This window comes from Oncorhynchus kisutch, linkage group LG21 (genome assembly GCF_002021735.2).
Source record: "Oncorhynchus kisutch isolate 150728-3 linkage group LG21, Okis_V2, whole genome shotgun sequence".
Lineage (NCBI taxonomy): Eukaryota > Metazoa > Chordata > Actinopteri > Salmoniformes > Salmonidae > Oncorhynchus > Oncorhynchus kisutch.
In genome coordinates this window covers 4,840,942-4,867,504 of record NC_034194.2, presented here as the reverse complement: position 1 = coordinate 4,867,504, position 26,563 = coordinate 4,840,942, and positions in this window count along the sequence as shown.

Here is a 26,563-nt window from a genome sequence, read left to right as displayed (position 1 = left end):
ATTGAGATGGTTTGGGACCGCAGAGTGAAGGAAAAGCAACCAAAAGGTGCACAGCATATGTGGGAACTCCTTCAAGACTGTTGTAAAAGCATTCCAAGTGAAGCTGGTTAAGAGAATGCCAAGAAAGTGCAAAGCAGTCATCAATGCATAAAAAGTCATTAAAGAACAAATTCTTATTTACAGTGATGGCCTACCCTGCCAAACACGGACGGTGCCGCCCTATGGGACTCCCAATCATGGCCGGATGTGATGCGGCCTGGATTCAAACCAGGGACTGCAGTGATACTTCTTGCACTGAGATGCAGTGCCTTAGACCGCTGTGCCACTCGGGAGTAAAATATATTTTGATTTGTTTAACACGCTTTTGCTTATTACACGTTTCCATATGTGTTATTTCATAGTTTTTTTCTCAATATCAAATCATTTCTGGGTAACAAATCAAACTCAATTAAGTGACCCAGATGTTTTATAGGAGACACAGATGTTCTGTTAAAGGAATCGGAAATATTGGAAAACACAACTCCACTTTTACATTATGGAGTATTGTGTGTAGGCCAGTGACAAAACAAACACAATTGTATCCATTTTAAATCCAGGCTTTAACACAATAAAATGAGGAAAACTGTTGTTTACTAGCTAAGTGTACACTGCAAAGCCATTATCATGCAAGGTATAATAGTTCATTTCACTCTAATATGCATTAGGCAAGCTTCTCCCTCCCTGTGAAAAGAGTAGCCATGCTGTGTGAGGCTGATGATGGTTGTATTGGTCTATTTGACTTCCTCTGTGTGGTGGGGGGGCACATGGCGCCCCAGCCAGGCAACAGAATCCTCCATTCAGCCTGCATTGATCTGGAAATTCACCCCTGGACTGTGTGCCAATTCTTCAATATTTGGTTTTAATTACTTCCACAACCTTTGCTCTCGCAGGTTACTATTGAAACATAATCCCCTAGAGGCACACAGCGAGGGCTCACAGATATTATTCAGCTAGAGTCAGGCTGGGAGAGTTCCCAACCAATCTGCCTTTATCAGGAAAATGGGACACAGCAAGGCTACAGTATAGGCTGGCTTTGACACACAGACCAGGAAATAGTGAAGAGGAGAGACATCATACCCCATAATTACAGCTCAGTTGATCAGCAAAGTGTATTACTCCAGAGTGGTAGAGCATTTCTATTCACTTTTCATCAATCAGCTCCAATGTACACTCAGGCAAAAAAGGTACCGAATTGTCCTTAAGGTGTACAAACGCTTGTCACTGTGTTAATAAACTTGCTACAATCATACAGTAACGTTAGTGTTTAGTCTGTAAGCAGTTACACCAGCAGCCTCAGTGGCAATATATTATTAAAATCAAAAGCTTACCTTAACTTGAAAGAGTTCCAGTGTTGTTTTAGATAGTCATAGCCAGCAAACTAACATAGCATCCCTCTGTTTGAGCTCCAATGTACCCTCAGGAAAAAATGGCACCGAATTGTCCTTAAAGGGGTACAAATGTTTGTCACTGTAGTGGTACCCTTAGTTATAGGTTATGGGTACATAGAGCGTACCCTTGCAGTTTGTACCTTAAAATAGCCAAAAGGTTTAAATGTGCTTTTTTTAGGGTAGCACCAGTGACAAACCCATTTGTTCCTTTCAAGTGGCAAAAATCTACCTCTTCCTTATACCAAGTCCCTCATGTTAACACACCTCTCCGCCGTCCCACTTCTGACACCAATGTAGCAAATGCAGGGGTTAACCCTGACCAGGACTCAAACCTGGGTCCAGCAACTGTCAAGCCAACACCTTAAACATTACACCAAGAGGTTAGACCCTCTTGACTAGGTGCCTCATTGTTAGCATAAGGACACTACAATTTTAATTACAACTCTTAATTATCACATACTCTTTGTAAGTCTTCATAAAGACTTCAGAACTGGAGAGGATATAATCAAAATGTATTGAACATAACCATAGACCAGTTAAACTAGTACAACACTTCTTCTCACGGTGACCAAAAATAACTAACTGAAAGCCACGCTCCCACTAAGCCATGCCCCCAATGATTGCGCCTTTATATTCAAAATATTTGTTCCTAAAATGTACCATTATACTAGATTATCCGCAATCAACCATAAAAAATATCAAACAGTACCATGTGCTGTGTGTTGTGTTCCTCTGTACACAGTACCATGTGTTCCTCTGAAGGTACATTCTGTATTTTGTCATTTTTGTATCCCAATACTGTACCCTAACTGTACTATTTTTTGAGAGAGATTTTGTCCTTCCAACCTAATACCCCATTGGTGGTGTTAGATCTAGGAATAAAAAAATATCAAATTGTAATTGGCATGTGCACAGGATACAACAGGTGTAAAGAGTACAGTGAAATGCTTACTTCCACAACAATACAGTAATACTGAATCATAAAATTAATCCACAAGATAAATAAAAACAAGTACACACGCAAATATGAGTGTCTGCCTGTATACAGAGTCAGTGCAGATGGGTGTAGGTAGTCAGCCATTGAACAGCTGTTCAGCAGTCTTACCTCTTGCCAGACGGTAGCAGGCATAACAATCTTTGACAATTCCTTCCTCAGACACCGCCTGGTATAGATGTCCTCAATGGCTGGGAGCTCGGCCATAGTGATGTACTGGGCCCCAAGCACCAACATCAGTAGAGCCCTGTGATCGAAGGTGGTGCAATTGCTTTACCAGGTGGTGAAGCAGCCAGCCAGAAAGCTCTAAATAGTCACCTGTAGAAGTTCCTGAGGATCGGAGGCATCATGCCAAATATCTTCAGCTGCGGAGAGAAGAGGCGCTATAGTAATAGTTTTACTATTTACCTCATTGGGGTTATTTCGGGTTAGGGTGATGGGAAGGGAAGGGAAATCTGAGCCTAGATCTGTGCCTACGAGGAACATCAGTCTGGGAAGCCTCTCATGGGCAGGGTCTGGTAGATGACTACCTGACCCAGCTTTATCTAACACATTAATTAGCGATTAGCATCAGTGAGGTAAACATGAAGGACTTGCTGTCTTTCTGAGTGTTATTTATTACACAGTGCTCCAGGGATTCTTTATTTTTCCTGAGGCCGGCATCTCAAGTACAAAAGATATGTTTCAAACCAAAGTTTCAGCCGGATTCATTTAAAAGCCATGGGACCTAATCAAGTTTTGGCACAGGTAGATAGCTTGGCAGAGATGAAAGAAATACAATACTCATCAGCTTTGCCCAGTGGTGGTCAGTGCTGTTTATGATGAGGGAGGACGCTTTTTTTCATGAACATGGCCTTAATTCTATAACAGCATATTGGATGACTGTCATTCATATTCTATTCACCCAGTTCAATGTAATATTGACAGGTTCAGGCTACTAGTGACAGTGACACATTCAATACCGCCTTGCACACTCTTGCCTGCATCTAGTTTACCTACGTTGTAATCATTAGTCCAACAGTTGCAAACAAGAGTTTCTATTGGACAAATTCAAATATGTTTATCCCTGTTTCGTTGGCTTCGTTTAAAGAAATGTTTTTCAACAGAATCGGCAGACGGAATATACCCCTGATCACACATAAACACCACGTTGCATTCCTTATTGCCTCTATGCACTCCCTTTCTCTCACCTTTTCCCCTCCTTTATAGCCAGCAGGAGCGGTAGAGATATTCTCAACGATCGGCTATGAAAAGCCAACTGACATTTACTCCTGAGGTGCTGACTTGTTGCACCCTCGACAACTACTGTGATTATTAGTATTTGACCATGCTGGTCATTTATGAACATTTGAACATCTTGGCCATGTTCTGTTATAATCTCCACCCGGCACAGCCAGAAGAGGACTGGCCACCCCTCATAGCCTGGTTCCTCTCTAGGTTTCTTCCTAGGTTTTGGCCTTTCTAGGGAGTTTTTCCTAGCCACCGTGCTTCTACACCTGCATTGCTTGCTGTTTGGGGTTTTAGGCTGGGTTTCTGTACAGCACTTTGATATATCAGCTGATGTAAGAAGAGCTATGTAAATACATTTGATTTGATTTTAATGCACAACACATCAGCTGTATTTGACCAGGCGAAAGAAACTTTCCAAGCCAAACCTTGTCATAACCACTACACACAGCCTACTTCGTTGTCCCCATGTTAGCTAAAGTAATGCCATAGTCAACATAGCTAATATAACTAATGCGTTAGTAAACCTGCTACAATCATGCAGTAACGTTAGTGTTTAGTCAGTAAGCAGTTACACCAGCAGCCTCAGTGGCAATAAAATAATAAAACCTAAAGCTTACCTTGACCTGGAAGAGTTCCAGTGTTGTTTTGGATAGTCATAGCCAGCTAACTAACATAGCATCCCTCTGTTTGAGCTGGGCGTTTGAGTAGGCTTAACTAGCCAGTTGCATTTTCTAGCTTAGTAAGTGAAACTGAAAAAAAATGGCACGCTCTCTCTTGCTTCTTCATTTTTGAAAACCGTTTTCTTTCTCTCTCTTTTAGTCAAACACTCACCACATTTTATGCACTGCAATGCTAGCTAGCTGTAGCTTATGCTTTCAATACTAGATTCATTCTCTGATGCTTTGATTGGGTGGACCACGTCAGTCCATATTGCAAGAGTTCTGATAGGTTGGAGGATGTCCTCCGGAAAGTTGTCATAATTACTGTGTATGTCTATGGAAGGGGGTGAGAACCAAGAGCCCCCTAGGTTTTGTATTGAAGTAAATGTACCAAGAGGAGGATGGACGCTAGCTGTCCTCCGGTTACACCATGGTGCTACCCTACAGAGTGCTGTTGAGGCGACTGTAGACCTTCCTTGCAAAACCATGTGTTTTAATCAATTATTTGGTGAAATGTGAATATATTTAGTACAGTTAAATCTAAAAAGGATAACTTTTTACATGTTTAAAAAATAACTTCATTTTTAATGAAGTTCACTGAGGAGGATGGTCCTCCTGTTCCTCATCTGAGGAGTCTCCACTCGCCTTGCCTGATTAGGTATGAAATCTACCTTCTTAAATTAAATAATTCATTTTCTGTATTTGTTCAATATCATTCGTATTATATTGAGCATCCAGCCCTCTTTTGCTGTCTACCAAATCTCCATCCCCTTAGTATGAGTTTTGGAAAGCATGAAAGGGTGGGAAACCAGAAATTGCTCAACATATTGGCTTTGTCTCTAAACTCTCCCATAATTGGACTCTATCACTGTTTACACATATATGCTTTGATGTATTTTTGTCTAGATAATCACAAAGCTGTGCTTACCCCAAGGACTCCAGAGACCGCTTTCCAACAGAAACACAGCTCTGCCTTGTGTTAACTGCTCTCCCAACAGTGTTTACCACTCTCATAAACATTATATCCACAAATCACACTCCTGGGTAGCCCTGTGAGCAAGGCTGTTTACCCAGGGCTAAATATTGTCTACCAATCCGATCCTATCATCTTCTGATTAAAAATGACAGCGAGTCCCTATTGGTGACAGATTGTGGGTTGCTGGCATCCCCATATATTTTTGGTGCAGAGACAAGTGCAGGAAAGCTGAGAGTGTGTGAGTGGGGTCATGGAGAGTGAGGGCTGCTCATCAGTGGCCTGTAGCTAGCTCTCTCCGTAACAGCCGGGCTGAGCTCCAGAGCTAATTTGTGACAGAGAGAGGCCGTGATTTTCGTGACAAGATTGTCAGAGGGCCCCTGTCGAAAACAAGTGTGAGGTGCACCAGCAAAAATTACTCGGACAGAGCTGATCGTGACTGCCCAGCTTTTGTTCTGTGTGTCAAGGCAGCGCACAGGCAGGTGGATGGGCGGGGAGTGTATACGTGGGTGGCTGTAACTTTGCCAGAATCACCTCTCGGAGAAGAGCTATGTCGGGCACAGCTGAAGTTTATCAGAGCCCCCTCTAGACCTGCTCCATCTGTTCCCATTGGTCACTTGACTCTGACTTGTCATTCAAGGGGCACACAAACAATCTGCTGCCTGTTTGCACTCGTATTGCTGAGTGCACCAAGGTTGTCTTTGAAATTCAAAGGCTGATTGTTTTGTTGATGTATCACTCCATGGGGTTCTTTAAGTCATCTTCATCTAGTCATCTTCGTAAAGAATTTTTTAATTAGACATACAGACACACATCCATATGTGACCTTATTCAGGAAACTAGGCTTACGTCGCAAGTCATGACTTAACAGGAGAGCTGTTTGGACGTAAAAAAATATTTTATCAAAATGTGTTTTTGGGGCAGAAATGCACATGATCTTTCATATGCCTTAATATCAAACGTGTATGCCATCTGTAAATACGAATAAAATGGTTAAATTACGAGCCTAGTTTAGCCACAGAAAAAGCAACCAACCTTCCCGCTGAGATAATGAGTGGGCTGGCCATGCCGAGAGATGAGTTTGGATTGGTCTACCATATAGCGTGGGTCTGTCTATTGGAGCAGGTCAGTATGTTTAGGTAAGCATTTGTTGGACTAGTTATAGCCATGTAACCTGTTTGGTTAGCTACCTGCAGATTCATGCAGGTTAGTAATGTCATGATGTGTGATTATGGTCAATTTTTTAGCTAGCTAGTTACACGTCTTAACAAAAGACTCCACTTTAATTTTGACAAAGTATTTTCATTTCAAAGTGTAATGTAAACTCACTCACTTTTGCACATTGCCTTGGTCCGTACAATTGACCTTATTTTAGTGCCGCAAAAACGTAATACTTCCAGATCAACTTTAATGTCAATACCATTGTAAAGCACAATTTCTCCCCTTTCCAACATAATCAATTACATGACCCCCATGCTGCCCATTTCTGCATGATTCAAGAAGGCAATGAGCCCCGTCGGGTCTTTTTAAAAATGGTGGGTGTGGAATCGAAACTAATGCCTGATAGTGAGAAGGAGAGATGTTGTGTGGGAAAATTGCTTTTTTTCACTCGATCTGTCCAACTTATCACTTTATTGCCTCTAAAATGTAAATAAAACACTATAAAGAGTTTATATAATGTGTCATTACATACCTATTTGAAGGTTTGTGTCGAATTTGAATGGGCTTTTTAGGGCGGTGCTAAAGTGATCTTAGAAGTAAACAGTGGCTTTGAGAATGATGATCACATGCAGTGATGACGCAAAAAATGACTAGGCATTCCCCCTTACCCCCGTCACTGTCCATTTCTTGTTTTCAAACGAAGACAGAAGTGCTACACCTGGTGGAGAGAGATTGTAAAACAGAAATAGTTGCTTTATGGGTGCTGTACGTTACGGTATGACACATCACGATGTAACGGTGGGTCAGTTTTTTCAACTTTTCTCCGATACTATAGAGCCATTACCATGTCGATCAACGCTTGAATAGAAACGTTGTTCATACCCCAGATTTTGATGTCAACACAGTCGCTACAGTCCCATTAGTTCTTTGTAGCCTAGATTGAATGTTGCGGTTGTGCATATTTGTACGGAATGGGGTGAGTTTACATTACTGTAAGCTAGCTAGCTAACGTTAGCATGACTAAAGTTACGTCATGCGTTGGGATTCACTGTTTACCTAGCTAGCTATCTAGCTACATTTCTTAACAAAAGACTATCGTCATAGTGTGCAAGAGTGCAGTATAACTGATGCATTTTTTTATGCTCAACACACGTTGAATGTGTCCAGTGTCAGTAAACGTCAGCAACAAAGCGTAATTCAGTTGTTGCCTGCAGCCCAGTTACAGTCACCAATGCACTGGATAACGTGAAAAAAGCCTAACCAGCTCTGCTAGGGCGAATAAAATGGTCACAGTGGGGTGTTCTCTCATTATGTGTCTGGAAGTAGCTAGCCAATGTTAGCCAGTTAGCTTGGGTGCTTGACTGTAGTTGTGAGGTCAGAGTTTTCGGAACAACCCTACTTATTGGCCATAGCATCCAGTGTGCGCTCTGAACGTGAAACCACAGATAGAGCGATAGGGCGAGTAATGTTCAGTGAGCTGTTCTCTCTCAGATGTTTGGAAGTACAGTGAGGGAAAAAAGTAGTTGATCCCTGCTGATTTTGTACTTTTGGCCACTGACAAAGAAATGATCAGTGTATAATTTTAATGGTATGTTTATTTGAACAGTGACAGACAGAATAACAACAAAAAAATCCAGAAAAACGCATGTCAAAAATTGTATAAATTGATTTGCATTTTAATGAGGGAAATAAGTATTTGACCCCTCTGCAAAACATTACTTAGTACTTGGTGGCAAAACCCTTGTTGGCAATCACAGAGGTCAGACGTTTCTTGTAGTTGGCCACCAGGCTTGCACACATCTCAGGAGGGATTTTGTCCCACTCCTCTATTCAGATCTTCTCCAAGTCATTAAGGTTTTGAGGCTGACGTTTGGCAACTCAAACCTTTAGCTCCTTCCACAGATTTTCTATGGGATTAAGGTCTGGAGACTGGCTAGGCAACTCTAGGAACTTAATGTGCTTCTTCTTGAACCACTCCTTTGTTGCCTTGGCCATGTGTTTTGGGTCATTGTCATGCTGGAATACCCATCCACGACCCATTTTCACTGCACTGGCTGAGGGAAGGAGGTTCTCACCAAAGATTTGACGGTACATGGCCCCGTCCATAGTCCCTGTGATGCAGTGAAGTTGTCCTGTCCCATTAGCATATAAACACCCTCAAAGCATAATGTTTCCACCTCCATGTTTGACGGTGGGGATGGTGTTCTTGGGGTCATAGGCAGCATTCCTCCTCCTCCAAACACTGCGAGTTGAGTTGATGCCAAAGAGCTCCATTTTGGTCTCATCTGACCACAACACATTCACCCAGTTGTCCTGTGAATCATTCAGATGTTCATTGGCAAACGTCAGACGGGCATGTATATGTGCTTTCTTGAGCAGGGGGACCTTGCGGGCGCTGCAGGATTTCAGTCCTTCACGGCGTAGTGTGTTACAAATGGTTTTCTTGGTGACAATGGCCCCGACTGCCTTGAGATCATTGACAAGATCCTCCCATGTAGTTCTGGGCTGATTCCTCACCGTTCTCATGATCATTGCCACTCCACGAGGTGAGATCTTGCATGGAGCCCCAGGCAAAGGGAGATTGACAGTTCTTTTGTGTTTCTTCCATTTGCGAATAGTCACACCAACTGTTGTCACCTTCTCACCAAGCTGCTTGGCAAGATCTCTCTTGTAATCCATTCCAGCCTTTTGTAGGTCTACAATCTTGTCCCTGACATCCTTGGAGAGCTCTTTGGTCTTGGCCATGGTGGAGAGTTTGGAATCTGATTGATTGATTGCTTCTGTCGACTGGTGTCTTATATACAGGTAACAAGCTGAGATTAGGAGCACTTCCTTTAAGAGTGTGCTCCTAATCTCAGCTCGTTACCTGTATAAAAGACACCTGGGAGCCAGAAATCTTTCTGATTGAGAGGGGGTCAAATACTTATTTCCCTCATTAAAATGCAAAACAATTTATAACATTTTTGACATGCGTTTTTTTGTTGTTATTCTGTCTCTCACCTGTTCAAATAAACCTACCATTAAATTTATAGAATGATAATTTCTTTGTCAGTGGGCGAATGTACAAAATCAGCAGGGATCAACTAGTTAGTTGACAAGTTAGTATAGAACGTTTGGATCAACCTTTAAAGAGATGGGTGGAGCTAAGGCTTAAGAGGGTGTGAACAATGCTAAATGGGTGTAGACAAAGAAGGGCTCTCGAATAGTAGCACCAAAACATTGAAAGACGGTTCTCAAAAGCGAGATTACAAGTTGATCAACTTTCAAAGCAGAATTACTTTCCCATTGTTCCCTCAAATGCGGTGTATGATATACCTTTTTTTAGCTGATTCTCTTCTTTTATCAAATGTAACAAACATAACTTAAAATGTTGCTACATAAGACCAAATCCAGGTGGTGAGTCACATATAGTGTTTACCTTACTTTGGTCATTTTTTTGTCAGTCTGCAAGTCCAATGCCTTCCACTTCTATAGTGATCCTAACCTGTAGGTGTGATATATTCACGTAATTATTTTCCCATAAGCCTTGTGCCATTGAAAAGGAAATGTAATACTGGATTTATCTGCCAAAGTGTAAGCTCATTGTGGACTTTTTGATTCTAACACAATTGCTTTTGTGTTTCCAGATATAATAAGACGTGTTGGTCTGTACCTTCGCTCTGCTAAGGTGATTGTTTCTTCAAATCAAATCAAATCAAATTTATTTATATAGCCCTTCGTACATCAGCTGATATCTCAAAGTGCTGTACAGAAACCCAGCCTAAAACCCCAAACAGCAAGCAATGCAGATGTAGAAGCACGGTGGCTAGGAAAAACTCCCTAGAAAGGCCAATACCTAGGAAGAAACCTAGAGAGGAACCAGGCTATGTGGGGTGGCCAGTCCTCTTCTGGCTGTGCCGGGTGGAGATTATAACAGAACATGGCCAAGCTGTTCAAATGTTCATAAATGACCAGCATGGTCGAATAATAATAAGGCAGAACAGTTGAAACTGGAGCAGCAGCACAGTCAGGTGGAAGTTGAAACTGGAGCAGCAGCATGGCCAGGTGGACTGTGTTAGCTATGATCAGATGGAATATAAGTGATTGTAAGGATTCAAATTGGAGGGGATTAATATAAAATCTAAATAAATATGTATCTTATCTGTAAAGTAGGCTACTATTAAACCCAGTATGGACTTCAAACACTGAACAGAACACCTTGAGTTGCACATCCCCTTTTGCCCTCAGAACAGCCTCAATTCATCGGGGTATGGACTCTACAATGTATTGAAAGCATTCCACAGGGATGCTGGCCCACGTTGACTCCAATGCTTCCCACAGTTGTGTCAAGTTGGCTGATAGTCCTTTGGGTGTTGGACCATTCTTGATACACACGGGAAACTGTTGAGCGTGAAAAACCTAGCAGCAGTGAAGTTCTTGACTCAAACTCTAAGGAGTAGGAGGTGATCGAATAAACCCCCACTCCCCTCAATTCTGCTCGTAAACACACAATCTTTGGACCATAAAATGGATGAGTTATTGGGAAGATTATACTACCAATGGGACATTAAAAACTGTAACATCTTATGATTCATGGAGTCGTGGCTGAACGACGACAATATCAACATACAGCTGGCTGGTTATACAATGTACTGGGGCTAGGATCTATGTATTTTTGTAAAAAAAACAGCTGGTGAACGATATCTAAGGAAGTCTCGAGCCATTGTCCACCTGAGGTAGAGATTCTAGTGATAAGCTGCAGACCACATTCCCTACCGAGAAAGTTTTTATCTATAATCTTTGTAGCTGTTTACATACATCGAATAGCCCCCTGTGAAATGCAACGCTCAGGACAGTTAGAAACCAATATACACAGGCAGTTAGATAAGCCAAGGCTAGCTTTTTAGAGCAGAAATTTGCTTCCCGTAACACTAATTCCAAAATGGTTTGGGACATTGTAAAGTCCATGGAGAATAAGAGCACCTCCTCCCAGCTGCACTGAGGATAGAAAACACTGTCACCACCGTTAAATCTACAATAATCAATTATTTCAAGATGCATTTTTCTATGTCTGGCCATGCTTTCCACCTGGCTACCCCTTCCCCTGCCAACATCTCAGCCCCACCGGCAGCAACTTGGACAAACTCCCCTTGCTTCTCCTTCAAACAAATCCAGACAGCTGATGTTCTGAAAGAGCTGCAAAATCTGGATCCCTACAAATCAGCTGGGCTAGACAATCTGTACCCTCTCTTTCTAAAATTATTCGTTGAAATTGTTGAAACCCCTATTACTAGCCTATTCAAGCTCTTTCGTATCGTCTGAGATCCCCAAAGATTGGAAAGCTGTCGTGGTCATCCCCCTCTTCAAAGGGGGAGACACTCCAGCTTGTTGGGGATAGGAGGCAGTATTTTCACTTTGGATGAATTGCGTGCCCATAGTGAACTGCATCCTACTCTGTCCCTAGATTGCTAATATATGCATACTATTATTACTATTGGATAGAAAACACTCTGAAGTTTCTAAAACTGTTTGAATTATGTCTGTGAGTATAACTCATAGGGCAGGCAATCTTCCAAACAGGAAGTGAAATTCTGAATACATGTCTAATTTCAAGTCATCGCCTATTCACTTCCAAATAAGATATGGATCTGGTAGCACTTCCTACACCTTCCACTAGATGTCCTCATTCAGTAGAACGTGGAATGGAGCTTCTGGTGTGAACTTTGACCGAATGGGAGGGGAAATAGTCATTGTCTTGGCAGAATGCAATTTCACTGTGGCGTATTTGAGTTTGAGTTTGAATTTGAGTTTATTTTTATTTTTACAGGGACAGTGCACATTAATCAACATTTCAGTAAAAGTGCCGGTTTTAGCCAACCGGCTAATTTTCAACCGCAGTCCCTGGGCAGGTTATTAAAAACAATTACAATATAGACAATAGCAACATAGAACAAGCAAGACATAGCATACAGACAGAGCAACATAGGACAAGCAAGACGTAGCATACAGACAGAGCAGCATAAAACAAAAAGCAGCAAGACAAAATTCATAAAAGCAACAAAGTGTTTCCACACCTCACAAGCTACAGACAACAGACAACATGGAGTGGCAACACACAGCTAGGGACCATGTTCACAAATCTGATTGACCTTTAGCCATGTCTTCAAGCATTTTGTGAAAGTGTGATATGTGGTGCAGTTATGTGTGTCTGATGGCAGTGTATTCCAGACATGGGAAGCTCTCACAGAGAATGCAGTTTTACTAAAGGTGCTTTTCCTTAGGGGAACTATACAGTCACCTCTCATGGCAGACCTTGTGGATCTGCTGCCATATGTCTGGGTTTTCTGTTTAACAAAAATATTGAGTGGAGAGGGAGCCAGGCCATTGAGGATCTTGAATACAAGACATGCGTCGGTGTATTGCACAAGATTTTCCCAACTCAAGAGCTCATGCTTTCTAAGGATGTGACAATGATGATGGCTATTGGGCTTCCTATCAAGCACTTTGAGAGCCTGTTTGTAGACAGACTGAATAGGTTTTAATGTTGTACAGCAAGCTTGGGCCCAACTAGTCAAGCAGTATGTTAAGTGGGGGAGTATCATAGATTTGAAGTACAGTTTTGCTACCTCTGTAGTCAAACAATTTCGTATAAATCGGAAATTAGCTAGGTTGAATTTGGTTATTTGAATTACCTTTTTCACATGCTTTTTAAAAGAGAGGTTGGAATCAAGTATGATGCCAAGGTACTTAAAATCGGATACCACCTGGAGCTTCTCCCCTGACACATAGACATCTGGCTCAGTAGCATCTGTTGCCCTCTTTGTGAAGAACATGCAAACAGTTTTTTTCACATTGAGATGCAAACACGAGTCACTGAGCCACTTTGTAACCTGGACCATTACAGTAGTGAGTTCTTGTGCAGCTTGTTGTTTGCTCTTTGCATGCACATATATCACTGTATCATCTGCATACATTTGAACTTCAGACCCAGTACAGACAGAAGGCAGATCATTAATGTACAGGCTGAACAGGAGGGGCCCCAGTGTTGACCCTTGGGGCACGCCCACATCATAGCTACTTTGACTGTTGATGTCACCGTCATTCCATTTGACTGCAGATGAAAACGTATGATCTGGCTGGAACGGTTTTGGATATATATGAAAATAACATCCTGAAGATTGATTCTCTACTTAGTTTGACCAGTTTATTCGACCTGGAATATACATTTTTGAAGTTTTCGTCCGAGTTCTCATGGACCAGCGTCAGCTTTTGGGCATGTGAGCTGAAAGTGCTAGCAAATGCAGCTAATTGGACACTAGTATTGGACATTATGGAACAAAATAATGATTTATTGTGGAACTAGGACTCCTTGCACTGCATTCTGATGAAAGATCATCAAAGGTAAGGGAATATTTATGATGTAATTTCGTATTTCTGTTGACTTGGCGGAGAAATATATTTACGTCTGAGCGCTGTCTCAGATTATTGCATGGTAGGCTTTTTTCGTAACGTTTAAAAAAAAATCTGACTCAGCAGTTGCATTAAGAACCAGTGTGTCCTTAATTATAGGTCGAGCATGTATCTTTAGTCAAAGTTTATGATGAGTATTTCTGTTATCTGGCGTAGCTTTCTATAATTCCTCCGGATATTTTGGAGGCATTTCTGAATATGGCGTCAATGTAAACCGAGATTTGTGGATATAAATATGCATATTATCGAACAAATCATAAATGTATTGTGTAACATGTCATATGAGTGTCATGTGGTGAAGATTTTCAAAAGGTTAGTGATTAATTTTTATCTCTAATCCTGCTTTTATGACTCTATCTTTGGCTGTGTTTTCGCTGTAAAACTTTTAAAAAATCGGACATGATGGGTAGATGAACAAGATGTTTATCTTTCATTTGCTGTATTGGACTTGTTAATGTGTGAAAGTTAAATATTACTAAAGAATATTTTTGAATTCCCCGCGCCACCTATTCAGCTGAATGGGGGGGGGAGTGTGAACTCCACGCCATAACAGGCTAGCCCCAAACTGTTATAGACCTATATCCATCCTGCCCTGCATTTCTAAAATCTTCGAAAGCCAAGTCAATAAACAGATCACCGACCATTTTGAATCCCACCGTACCTTCTCCACTATGCAATCTGGTTTCCGAGCTGGTCATGGGTGCACCTCAGCCACGCCCAAGGTCCTAAATGATATCATAATCACCATCGATAAAAGACAGTACTGTGCGGCCGTCGTCATCGATCTGGCCAAGGCTTTCGACTCTGTCAATCTCCACATTCTTATCGGCAGACTCAATAGCCTTGGCTTCTCAAATGACTGCCTCGCCTGGTGCACCAACTACTTCTCTGATAGAGCTCAGTGTGTCAAATCGGAGGGCCTGTTGTCCAGACCTCTGGCAGTCTATGTGGGTACCACAGGGTTCAATTCTCGACCCTACTTTTTTCTCTATATCAATCAATGATGTCGATTTTGCAGGGGTTGAATATTTGATCCACCTCTATGCAGACGACACCATTCTGTATACATGTGGCACTTCTTTGGACACTGTGCTAGCAACCCTACAAACGAGCTTCAACACCATACAACACTCTTCCGTGGCCTCCAACTGCTTTTAAATGCTAGTAAGGGTAAGTGAATGCTCTTCAATTGCTGCCCCCACCCTCCCGCCCGACTAGCATCACTACTCTGGACGGTTCTGACCTAGAATATGTGGACAACTACAAATACCTAGGTGTCTGGTTAGAATCTCCTTCCAGACTCACATTAAGCATCTCCAATTCAACATTAAATCTAGAATCGGCTTCCTATTTCGTAACAAAGCCTCCTTCACTCATGTCGCCAAACATAACCTCATAAAACGGACTATCCTACCGATCCTTGACTTCGGCAATGTCATTTACAAAATTGCCCCCAACACTCTACTCAGCAAACGGGATGTAGTCTAACACAGTGCCATCTGTTTTATCACCAAAGCCCCATATACTACCCCCCACTGTGACCTGTATGCTCTCGTTGGCTGGCCCTCACTACATATCCGTCACCAAACCCACTGGCTCCAGGTTATTTATAAGTCTTTGCTAGGTAAAGCCCCGCCTTATCTCAGCTCGCTGGTCACCATAGAAACACCCACACGTAGAATGCGCTCCAGCAGGTATATTGCACTGGTCATCCCCAAAGCCAACACATCCGTTGTCCACCTTTCCTTCCAGTTCTCTGCTGCCAATTGACTGTAACAAATTGATAAATCTCTGAAGCTGGAGTCTTATTTCTCCCTCTAACTTTAAGCATCAGCTTAAAGTCAGAGCAGCTTACCGATCACTGTACCTGTACACAGGCAATCTGTAAATAGCACACCCAACTACCTCATCCACATATTATTACTTACCCTCTTGCTCTTTCGCACCCCAGTATCTCTACTTGCACATCATCATTTGCACATCTATCACTCCAGTATTAATGCTAAATTGTAATTATTTTCGTCTCTAGGGCCTATTTATTGCCGACTTTCCAACTCTTCTACTTTTGCATACACTGTACATAGATTTTATATTTTTCTTTTGTGTTATTGACTGTACATTTGTTTATAACTCTGTGTTATTGTTTTTGTCGCTCTGCTTTGCTTTATCTTGGCCAAGTTGCAGTTGCAAATGAGAACTTGTTCTCAACTGGCATACCTGGTAAAAAATAAAATAACAATACAAATAACATAGTGATGAAATTTGTGGGCAATATGGTGTTGAACACGCATGCTCTGAGTACACGTCCTGGTAAACCGTCTGGCTCCGTGGTCTTGTGAATGTTTACCTGTTTAAAGGTCTTGCTCACATCGGCCACGGAGAGCGTGATCACACACTCGCCAGGAACAGCTGGTGCTCTCATGCATTCTTTAGTGTTGCTTGCCTCGAAGCGAGCATAAAAGGCATTTAGCTTGTCTAGTAGGCTCACGTAACTGGGCATCTCACGGCTGGGTTTCCCTTTGGAGTGTATAATATTTTTTGAGCCATGCTACATCCGATGAGCATCAGAGCCGGTGTATAGGATTCATTCTTAGTCCTGTATTGATGCTTTGCCTATTTGATTGTTCGTCTGAGGGAATAGCGGAATTTCTTTTAAGCGTCCGAATTAGTTTCCCACTCCTTGAAAGCGGCATCTTTAGCCTTTAGCTCAGTGCGGATGTTGCCTGTAATCCATGGCTTCTGGTTGGGATATATACGTGCGGTCACTGTGGGGACGAAGATGTCAATGCACTTATTGATGAAGCCGGTGACTGAGGTGGTATACTCCTCAAAGCCATTGGATGAATCTCAGAACATGTTCAAGTCTGTGCTAGCAAAACAGTCCTGCAGTGTAGCATCCTCGTCATCTGACCACTTCCATATTGAGCGAGTCACTGGCACTTCCTGCTTTATTTTTTGCTTGCCAAATGGAGGGTGAAGGAGAGATTTGTATATAAATCTGTGTGTGGAGTAAAGGTGGTCTAGAGTTTTTTTTCCTCTGGTTGCACATGTGACATGCTGGTAGAAATTAGGTAAAAAGGATTTAAGTTTCCTGCATTAAAGTCCCGGGCAACAGGAGTGCTGCTTCTAGGTTAACATTTTCTTGTTTGCTTATGGCCTTATACAGCTCATTGAGTGCGGTCTTAGTGCCAGCATCAGTTTGTGGTGGTAAATAGACAGCTATGAGTAATATAGATGAGAACTCTCATGGTAGATAGTGTGGTCTACAGCTTATGATGAGGTTCTCAAGAGAGAGAGACATCGCGCACCAGCTGTTATTGAGAAATATACACACACCTCCGCCCCTCGTCTCACCAGACGTAGCTGCTCTGTCCTGCCAATGCACAGAAAACCCAGCTCTGTAATGACACAGGGCGATACCCAGATGCAGACACAGGATTCAGATGGTTAGAGTCTCTGATATTTATTGTAAAACAATGGGCAGTCAAGATGCAGGCCGAGGACAGGCAAAAGTTCATAAACCATGTCAGAGTCTAAACAGTGCAGGGCGGCAGGCAGGCTCGAGGTCAGGGCAGGCTGAATGGTCAGGCAGGCGGGCTTAGTGTCAGGGCAGGCAAGTGATCAAAACTGGGAGGACTAGAAAAAAGACTAGGGAATACAGTAACTCTGAAAACATACTGGCAAGCTTGACAACACAAGACGAACTGGCAACAGACAAACAGAGAACACAGGTATAAATACACTGAGGATAATGGGGAAGATGGGCAACACCTGGAGGGGGTGGAGACAAGCACAAAGACAGGTGCTTGTCTCCACCCACTGCGTTGTCGTGACCGCTCTTTCCTGTGGATTTCTGAACATAACGCGCCAAACAAACTGAGGTATTTTGGAAATAAAAATAATCTTTATGGAACAAAAGGAACATTTGTTGTGTAACTGGGAGTCTCGTGAGTGAAAACATCCAAAGATCATCAAAGGTAAACGATTCATTTGTTTGCTTTTCAGATTTTCGTGACCGAGCTATTCGAGGCTAAGTGTACTTTTGTTGAGCGATGGATAAACTTACACAAATGCTTGGATTTCTTTCGCTGAAAGCATAATTTCAAAATCTGAGACGACAGGTGGATTAACACAAGGCTAAACTGGGTTTTCCTATATTGCACTTGTGATTTCATGAATATAAATATTATTTGTAATATTCATTGAATGTAGCGCTATGCTATTCAGCGGTTGTTGATGACACTTATCCCGTTAACGGGATTGCAGCCATAACAAGTTAAGCTGTAGACCCCACTACCTACCGAGTGACTTTTCATCTGTATTCTTTGTAGCTGTTTACATACCACCACAGTCAGAGGCTGGCACTAAGACAGCATTGAATGAGCTGTATTCCGCCATAAGCAAACCACAAAATACTCACCCAGAGGCCGAGCCCCTAGATGCTGGGGACTTAATGCAGGGAAACTGAAATTTGTTTTACCAAATGTCTATCAACATGTTAAACCAGAGGAAAACCAGAGGAAAAAGAACTCTGGACTACCTATACTCCACACACAGAGATGCATACAAAGCTCTCCCTCACCCTCCATTTGGCAAATCTGACCAAAATTATATCCTCCTGATTCCTACTTACAAGCAAAAATCAAAGCAGGAACCACCAGTGACTAGATCAATAAAAAAAGTGGTCAGAGAAGCAGATACTAAGCTACAGGACTGTTTTGCTAGCACAGACTGGAATATGTTCCCGGATTCCTCCGATGGCATTGAGGTGTACACCACATCAGTCATTAGCTTCATCAATAAGTGTAACGATGACGCCATCTCCACAGTGACCGTACATACATACACCAACCAGAAGCCATGGATTACAGGCAGCATCCGCACTGAACTAAAGGCTAGAGCTTTCAAGGAGCGGGACTCTAACCCAGAAGCTTATAAGAAATCCTGCTATGAACTCCGACAAACCATCAAAAAGGCAAAGCTTCAATACAGGACTAAGATCGAATCATACTACACCAGAGCTAAATTACTTCTATCCTCGCTTCAAGGCAAATAACACTGAAACATGCATCAGAGCACCAACTGTTCCAGAAGACTGTGTGATCATGCTCTCCGCAGCCGCTGTGAGTAAAACCTTTAAACAGGTCAATATTCACAAGGCCGCAGGGCCAGACGGATTACCAGGACGTGTACTGCGAGCATGCGCTGACCAATTGGCAAGTGTCTTCACTGACATTTTCAACCTCTCCCTGTCCGAGTCTGTAATACCAACAAGTTTTAAGCAGACCACCATATTCCCTGTGCCCAAGAAAACTAAGCTAACCTGCCTAAATGACTACCGACCCGAAGCACTCACGTCTGTAGCCATGAAGTGCTTTGAAAGGCTGGTCATGGCTCACGTCAACACCATCATCCCAGAAACCCTAGACCCACTCCAATTTGCATACTGCCCCAACAGATGATGCAATCTCTATTGCACTCCACACTGCCCTTTCCCACCTAGACAAAAGGAACACCTATGTGAGAATGCTATTCATTGACTACAACACCATAGTGTCCTCAAAGCTCATCGATAAGCTAAGGACCCTGGAACTAAATACCTCCGTCTGCAACTGGATTCTGGACTTCCTGACAGGCGGCCCCCAGGTGGTAATGTTAGGTAACAACACATCTGCCAATCTGATCCTCAACACAGGGGCCCCTCATTGGTGCGTGCTCAGTCCCCTGCTGAAACACCCTGTTCACTCATGACTCCAACACCATTTTCACAGTCCTCATGTCCATAACAGACTATGGGAAGAGCACGGTACTACATAGAGCCATGACTACATGGAACTCTACATCAAGTAACTCATGAAAGCCGTACAATCAGATTTAAAAAATAGATAAAAATACTCCTTAAGGAACAGCAGAGACTATGAAGACACACACACACACACGATAACATGCCATATTTGGTGCTGTAGATATGTGGTAGTAGAGTAGTGGCCTGAGGGCACACAATGTGTTGTAATGTTTTTAAAATTGTATAAGTGCCTTAATTTTGCTAATGGTGATCCATAATAAATATAAATACAAAATATATACTCAGGCAGGATTCCAATAGGAATTACACATCACTTTGCAAGCCAGCATAATGTGACTTAATGCTGGTTTTGCGGGTGACCAGCATATGCTAGGGTGTAGGCAGAGTGGATGAAAATGCACATTAGTGATGACATTTCACTTCCTTATAAAATATAATTCATTTTGTAACCTAATACATCTGATAATAAGCACAAAGCTCTGTTGACATTGAGGTTGCAGGTTTATCTTAATAACTTTACAGGATTTTACATTTTGTGGTCGTCGTCTTCAAAGTTATTTCCGCAGATCGCAAAAAGCATGACTCCAGCTGAATTAAATGTAAAGGGCTTTTAAAATAAATAAAAAATTGGTATACGCTCAGTGCTGGTCACCAGCGAAAACACAGTGAAGCTGGTCACCAGCCTATGCTGGTCTATGCTGTTTTCTTCCGTAGGGTTGTCAACAGAAGGGGAAACAGAATACACAGCAGTATCCTCCGCATACAAATCGAGGTTAGAATTTCCTACAGACAAACCAATGTTTTTTATATAGACAGTATAAAGTACAGGGCCCAAGATCGACCCCTGTGGGACACCCTTAGTAATATCAAGGAAACCTGGCTTAACACCATCAGAAGAAACACTGTTTTGTCCTGTCTGCTAGGTAGTTGTCCATCCATGAGGCTGCCTGACCCAGGCCAATTTCAGACTAATTAGTAATGAATGGTCAACAGTGTCAAAAGACAGCACTGTGTGAGATACGTTGTTTCCTAGGTAGTCAGACATGTCCCTCTGATCTAGAGTTATTTACAGGCCTCTCATCTTTTTAAGTGGGAGAACTTGCACAATTGGTGGCTGACTAAATACTTTTTTGCCCCACTGTATACAGACATGGTGGTGGTGAATAGTAGTTCAACAGGTAGATCTCCCTGCTGTCCAAAAGCATGAATCTGGTGTGATTCCTGTTAGTCTGTTCTACATGGCTCCTGCTGGGCCTAGACTAGTATCAAGTGCATTGATTGGCTACTCTACCCATAAAATCTGGCCTGCCCAGTATTCATAGTGGGCTAGCAAGAGTTGTCTATTTATAGGTTTGTAATTAAGATATCCCACTGACTGCAGTGTGTTCCCTTTGGCACGGCACGTGTGACAATCTCACACATTGGCATTATGATGTGTCATGCTAATAGGCACACAAAATGTACTGTCAGGTACTGCTGACCCAGTCCCTGCAAATCTATGGCCATGCATGTGCCTGCAGTTGTCTTGGGAAATACATTTTGGAATGTCGAGGGGAGGATAATCTGAGATTATTTACATGCAGATTGCTTGGAATGCAGCAATCACATCCATATATTGAAATGTACCAAAAATAGCCTCACATGACGTCACAAGACAACTACTGCTTCTCTTATAGAACCCCCACCTCCAGGAACACTTTTCCCTGTACTATTCTCTCATCCCATATTCCTTTGCTGTATTGTGAATCCCTCCTTCAAGACCCATGGGAATTAGCCAGGATATTGCTGTTAACATTTCAACCTTTGTATGTTATTTCATGGTGAGGATAACAAGCTAAATGGATAAGATATAGTATCCAAGATTGACTGCAGCAAATAGATACATTAGAGTGTTACAATAAAAAATGGAACAGAGCCCGGCCTAAAATGACTGAGGCTAAATTATTGATCCTCTGAATTGATTAGCACACGAAGAGTGTGCATGAATGCGGCATGGAACAGCTGTCAAACCCTGACATCTAAAGTGTCGCCACAGGAAGTATCCTGGCCTTTTATTGCTATCAGCAAGCCTGAGCAACCATACAGTTGCTTTTCAAACTCATTAGAGATCCTCATTGTGATGAACTCATCAAAGGCATCATCATCTGTGATGGTGTAATGTGAGACACTCTCCACTCTCCAGCAATCCCGCTCCGGATTTCTCGCCCATGCCAGGCTCAGAGAGGTATTACTGTATGACGTGCACAATTCAAAAGTCTGAATTAATTGTGTGCTGTATTTTAATACGAAAGGCCATCAGTGTCACCAAGGACAGCCGTGTTGTAGCAGTAGATGTTTGAATGGATGTAGCTCCTGAGTTTATGACAGAAAGTGCATTCATGGGCAGTGTGCATTTATGAGCACATTCTCAGATAAAAAGGTAATAACAAGAAAAGACGAAGGTCTACAGTGAGAACGGGCTGACCGAGGGGCCGGTGGCCTATTATACAGAGGTTAGAGACAAATCTGACATGGGCAAACACATTCTATTACCTGGCTTTAATGGTGCTTAAAGAAAGGCGGTAGAACATCGGGATGATGAATTTCTATGGAACTGCATTTCTCTTTATGTAACTGACTGAATTTGTCTGTATGGAATCCTGGTGAGAGTCTTCTTTGTCTGTCTGAATTCAAAGGTGTTTCATTCAATGATTATGTCTCAGACTTCAGTTTGCTGCACAATTATTATAATTAAACAGGAGGATCATCGCCAGCAATCACAATTGCCAAACTTATCATTACAACTGCGGTCATTAAAGAGTGAATTGTTAGCCATATAGCCATACTACAATGTAAATAAGAGGCCTTTCAACATATTTAATAACCCCAATTAAAGATGATGAAAACATATTCCCATTTACCTTCCATCTAGAATGTGATCTATATCTTGAGTTGTTTGAAAAATGTAACATCTATACTTATGATGGGGACTATGGGTCTACATAGCAACAGTGTCATCTGGTGGTGTGATATATTTATAAATCATCTCAACATCATCTCTGTCTGTCTGTCTGTCAGTCTGTCAGTCTGTCTGTCTGTCTGTCTCTTTTGACTTGTCAGGAGTCCTCAAATTGTCAGACACAATTGTAGCCAGCTAGTTTGACGTAATGTCAAGAAAATTGTGGAAGGTATTGAATGTGTGGGAAATTGCAAAGTGCAAGGAATTTTAGTTGATACTGTTGATTCTTTTGAAAAGTATCCGTTAATGGGTAACACTTTACTTGTGTCATAACACATGACCATATATTTACACCTGTTGTGACATATATTGCATTACTTTATGGCTGGTTATGACACCTACATCAGTGTCAAAACCAAAATGTCATTTTAAAGTTTGTTTCTTAAATCCTTTGTTGTCATTGTAATTAATTGTATACAGTTATGCTTATTCTCTCATCATATTTTAAATACTTTCTATAAAATACACTTCATGACACTGTCATGAAGCATTATGACCAGCCTGTATAATTTGTTTATATTTTTATTTGGTACTTTTTTCTCCCCAATTGGTAGTTACAGTCTTGTCCCATCGCTGCAACTCCCGTATGGACTCGGGAGAGGCGAAGGTCTAGAGCCGTGCATCCTCCAAACGGCACAGCCAAGCCGCACTGCTTCTTGACACAATGCCCGCTTAACCCGGAAGCCAGCCGCACCAATGTGTCTGAGGAAACACCGTACACCGTACACCCGGCATACATGCTCCCGGCCCGCCTGTGGCGGGCTCCTGGCCCACCACAGGAGTCGCTAGAGCGCGAAGGGACAAGGACAATCCGGCGGGCCAATCCGGCTGGCCAGACCACTGCGCCACTTAGGAGGCCATCCTGTGTTACTGTACTTTGACTAAGAAAATACACTTTATGGCACTGTCAAGAAGCATTATGACCATCATAATCATATAAGCCAGATAGACCTATCACGTACATGCCCTTATATCGGTCATCAATTAAAAAGAGGGTGTCTTGTCCTTCTCACGAAATCTGCTCCTCCATTCATCCCAGTCATCAGCAACAGAGCATTGGGGTAGGTGCATGTTTGACATCAATGTTTTGGCAATTACAATGATCATTTAATATGGTCAATAAAACAATACATGTACAGTATATAATATAAACATACTGTTGACTAATAGACTATAGTATAATGGAATGTTTTGCCTTGTGTGGTAGGTTTTGTGGGTTTTATGTAGGTGTTATAACCAGCCATAACATTACTACCGCGGTAGGTTTTGTGGGTTTTGACACTTTTATGTAGGTGTCATAACCAGGCATAAAATAATGCAACATATGTCGCAGCGTGTCTAAATATAAGTGTTATGGAAGTGCTTTAACCTATATTGTAACAGGTTATGACAAGTTATGTCAGCTGTTATGACATTATGACATGGTTATGACCGTGTCGTAACGTGTTATGATGCTGGGAATCAAGTAGAGCCTTAACAGTTTATGTAATGTATGAAACATCACAAATTCCGCTACAGTGCTGTAGATACGAATATATTAGCATCTCACCATTTGCTAACTAGTGGGAAACAGGCAGAGCAATGCATTTGGTTACCCACATATCCCTCTTCTAGTTAAAACCTTTTGAAACTAGGGGGCACTATTTTCATTTTCAAAAATAACGTTCCCAAAGTAAACGGGCTATTTTGTCAGGACAAGATGCTAGAATATGCATATAATTGACAGCTTAGGATAGAAAACGCTCTAAAGTTTCCAAAACTGTAAAAATATTGTCTGTGAGTATAACAGAACTGATATTGCAGGCAAAAGCCTGAGAAAAGGAAGTGACTCATGTTTTGAAAGCTCTGCGTTCTGATGCGTCCCTATTGAGTAGTTTCACGCCTTTATGTTGAAGAATGAGCGTAAACGAATACATTGCGTAAGTGTCTGGCTGATGGCTCTCAGAGTAATTATTGTGTAATAGACAGAGGTAGCTATTTTTCCTCCCGGTCTTACAGAAAATACAACTGTCCCGGTTGATATATTATCGAATAGATAATTGAAAAACACCTTGAGGAATGATTATAAACAAAGTTTGCCATGTTTCTGTCGATATTATGGAGCTAATTTGGAATATTTGTAGGGGTTGTCGTGACCGCAATTTCCGGTCGAATTCTCAGCCAAACGTGAAGAACTAACGGAGTTATTTCTGCTACAAAAATAATATGTTTGGAAAAAAGGAACATTTTCTTTGGCTGTAAAGCATAATTTCAAAATCTGAGATGACAGGGTGATTAACAAAAGGCTAAGCTGTGTTTCAATATATTTCACTTGTGATTTCACGAATATGAATATTTTCTAGTAATATTATTTGACTGTGGCGCTATGCTATTCAGCGGCTGCTGACTAAAATGATCCCGCGACAGGGATGGGTAGCGTCAAGAAGTTAAGAAGTTGAGCTGGAATACACTATACATTTAAGGTGAGAGGGGCCACCACAAGCTTTGAGATTTCAAAAGGGGACTCCATTAAGATATAGCAGAATCAACAAATCAAACACTGCAAATGAGACTGAGGTCCACAATTCAAACCCTTTCTCTATCTTAGTGATGTCTACATGTGTGTGTGTGTGTGTGTGTGTGTGTGTGTGTGTGTGTGTGTGTGTGTGTGTGTGTGTGTGCGCGCACGCGTGTGAGCGCGTGTGTGTGGGCTCGCTCCTAAATCATACCAAATGACCTTGATCCTCATTATTCCTTAGAGGCAAACACTTCAAAGCTGACTGTGGAATGGGAGAGGGGTTGACAAAATGTTTTGTGATCTTGCAGTGATATCTGAGTGATACCAAGCATTTCAACATTATTACCAGGGGTGTTTTATGCTTTGGGACAGAAAAGGGAACCTTCAAAGTCATCCTCAAAAGACAATAATGTGTGTGTGCGGGACAGAAAAGGGAACCTTCAAAGTCATCCTCAAAAGAGAATAATGTGTGTGTGTGTGTGAACTTGCGCTAAGAATATATTTTCTTTCCGTGTTTCTTATCAGGTAATTATGGGTTCACCCCAAAAATACCTGCAAGGCACGAGTGTGCTCGTGATGGTGAAAAGGTGAATCAGGTCATCATGTAATTATGGCTTTCCCTGCTTCACGTCAGGTTTTATTGTCTCTGCATAATCAACTCCATCAGGGGAGAAATAAGTGATTCTCCGTTTATGCTAATGGTATGGATCCAGAGCTGTGATGAGCAAATACTCACGGATGTTGTCTTTTGTGCGTGACATTTAAAAGGGATTGAGAAAACTGTTACATTCAAGCAGGGACATCATTGCACCCATTATTCCCCCAATGCTGCTTAACCAGCCTCCACTCTTCTGGGAAGGCTTTCCAATAGATTTTGGAACATTGCTGCAGGGACTTGCTTCCATTCAACCACAAGAGCATGAGTGAAATTGGGCACTGATGTTGGGTGACTAGGCCTGGCTTGCAATCGGCATTCCAATTCGTCCTAAAGTGGTTCAATAGAGTTGAGGTCAGGGCTCTGTGTAGGCCAGTCAAGTTCTTCCACACCGATCTCAACAAACCATTTCTGTATGGACCTTTCTTTGTGCATGGGGACATTGTCATACAGAAAAAAAGGGCCTTCCCCAAACTCTTGCCACAAAGTTGGAAGCATAGAATTGTCTAGAATTGTCTAGTCCGAACCAAACTTTACAGTTGGCACCTTGCATTCGGGCAGGTACCATGCTCCTGGCATCCACCAAACCCAGATTCGTCCGTCGGACTGCCAGATGGTGAAGTGAGCTTTACACCACTCCAGCCGACACTTGGCATTGCGCATGGTGATCTTCGGCTTGTGTGCGGCTGCTCAGCCATGGAAACCCAGTTCCGA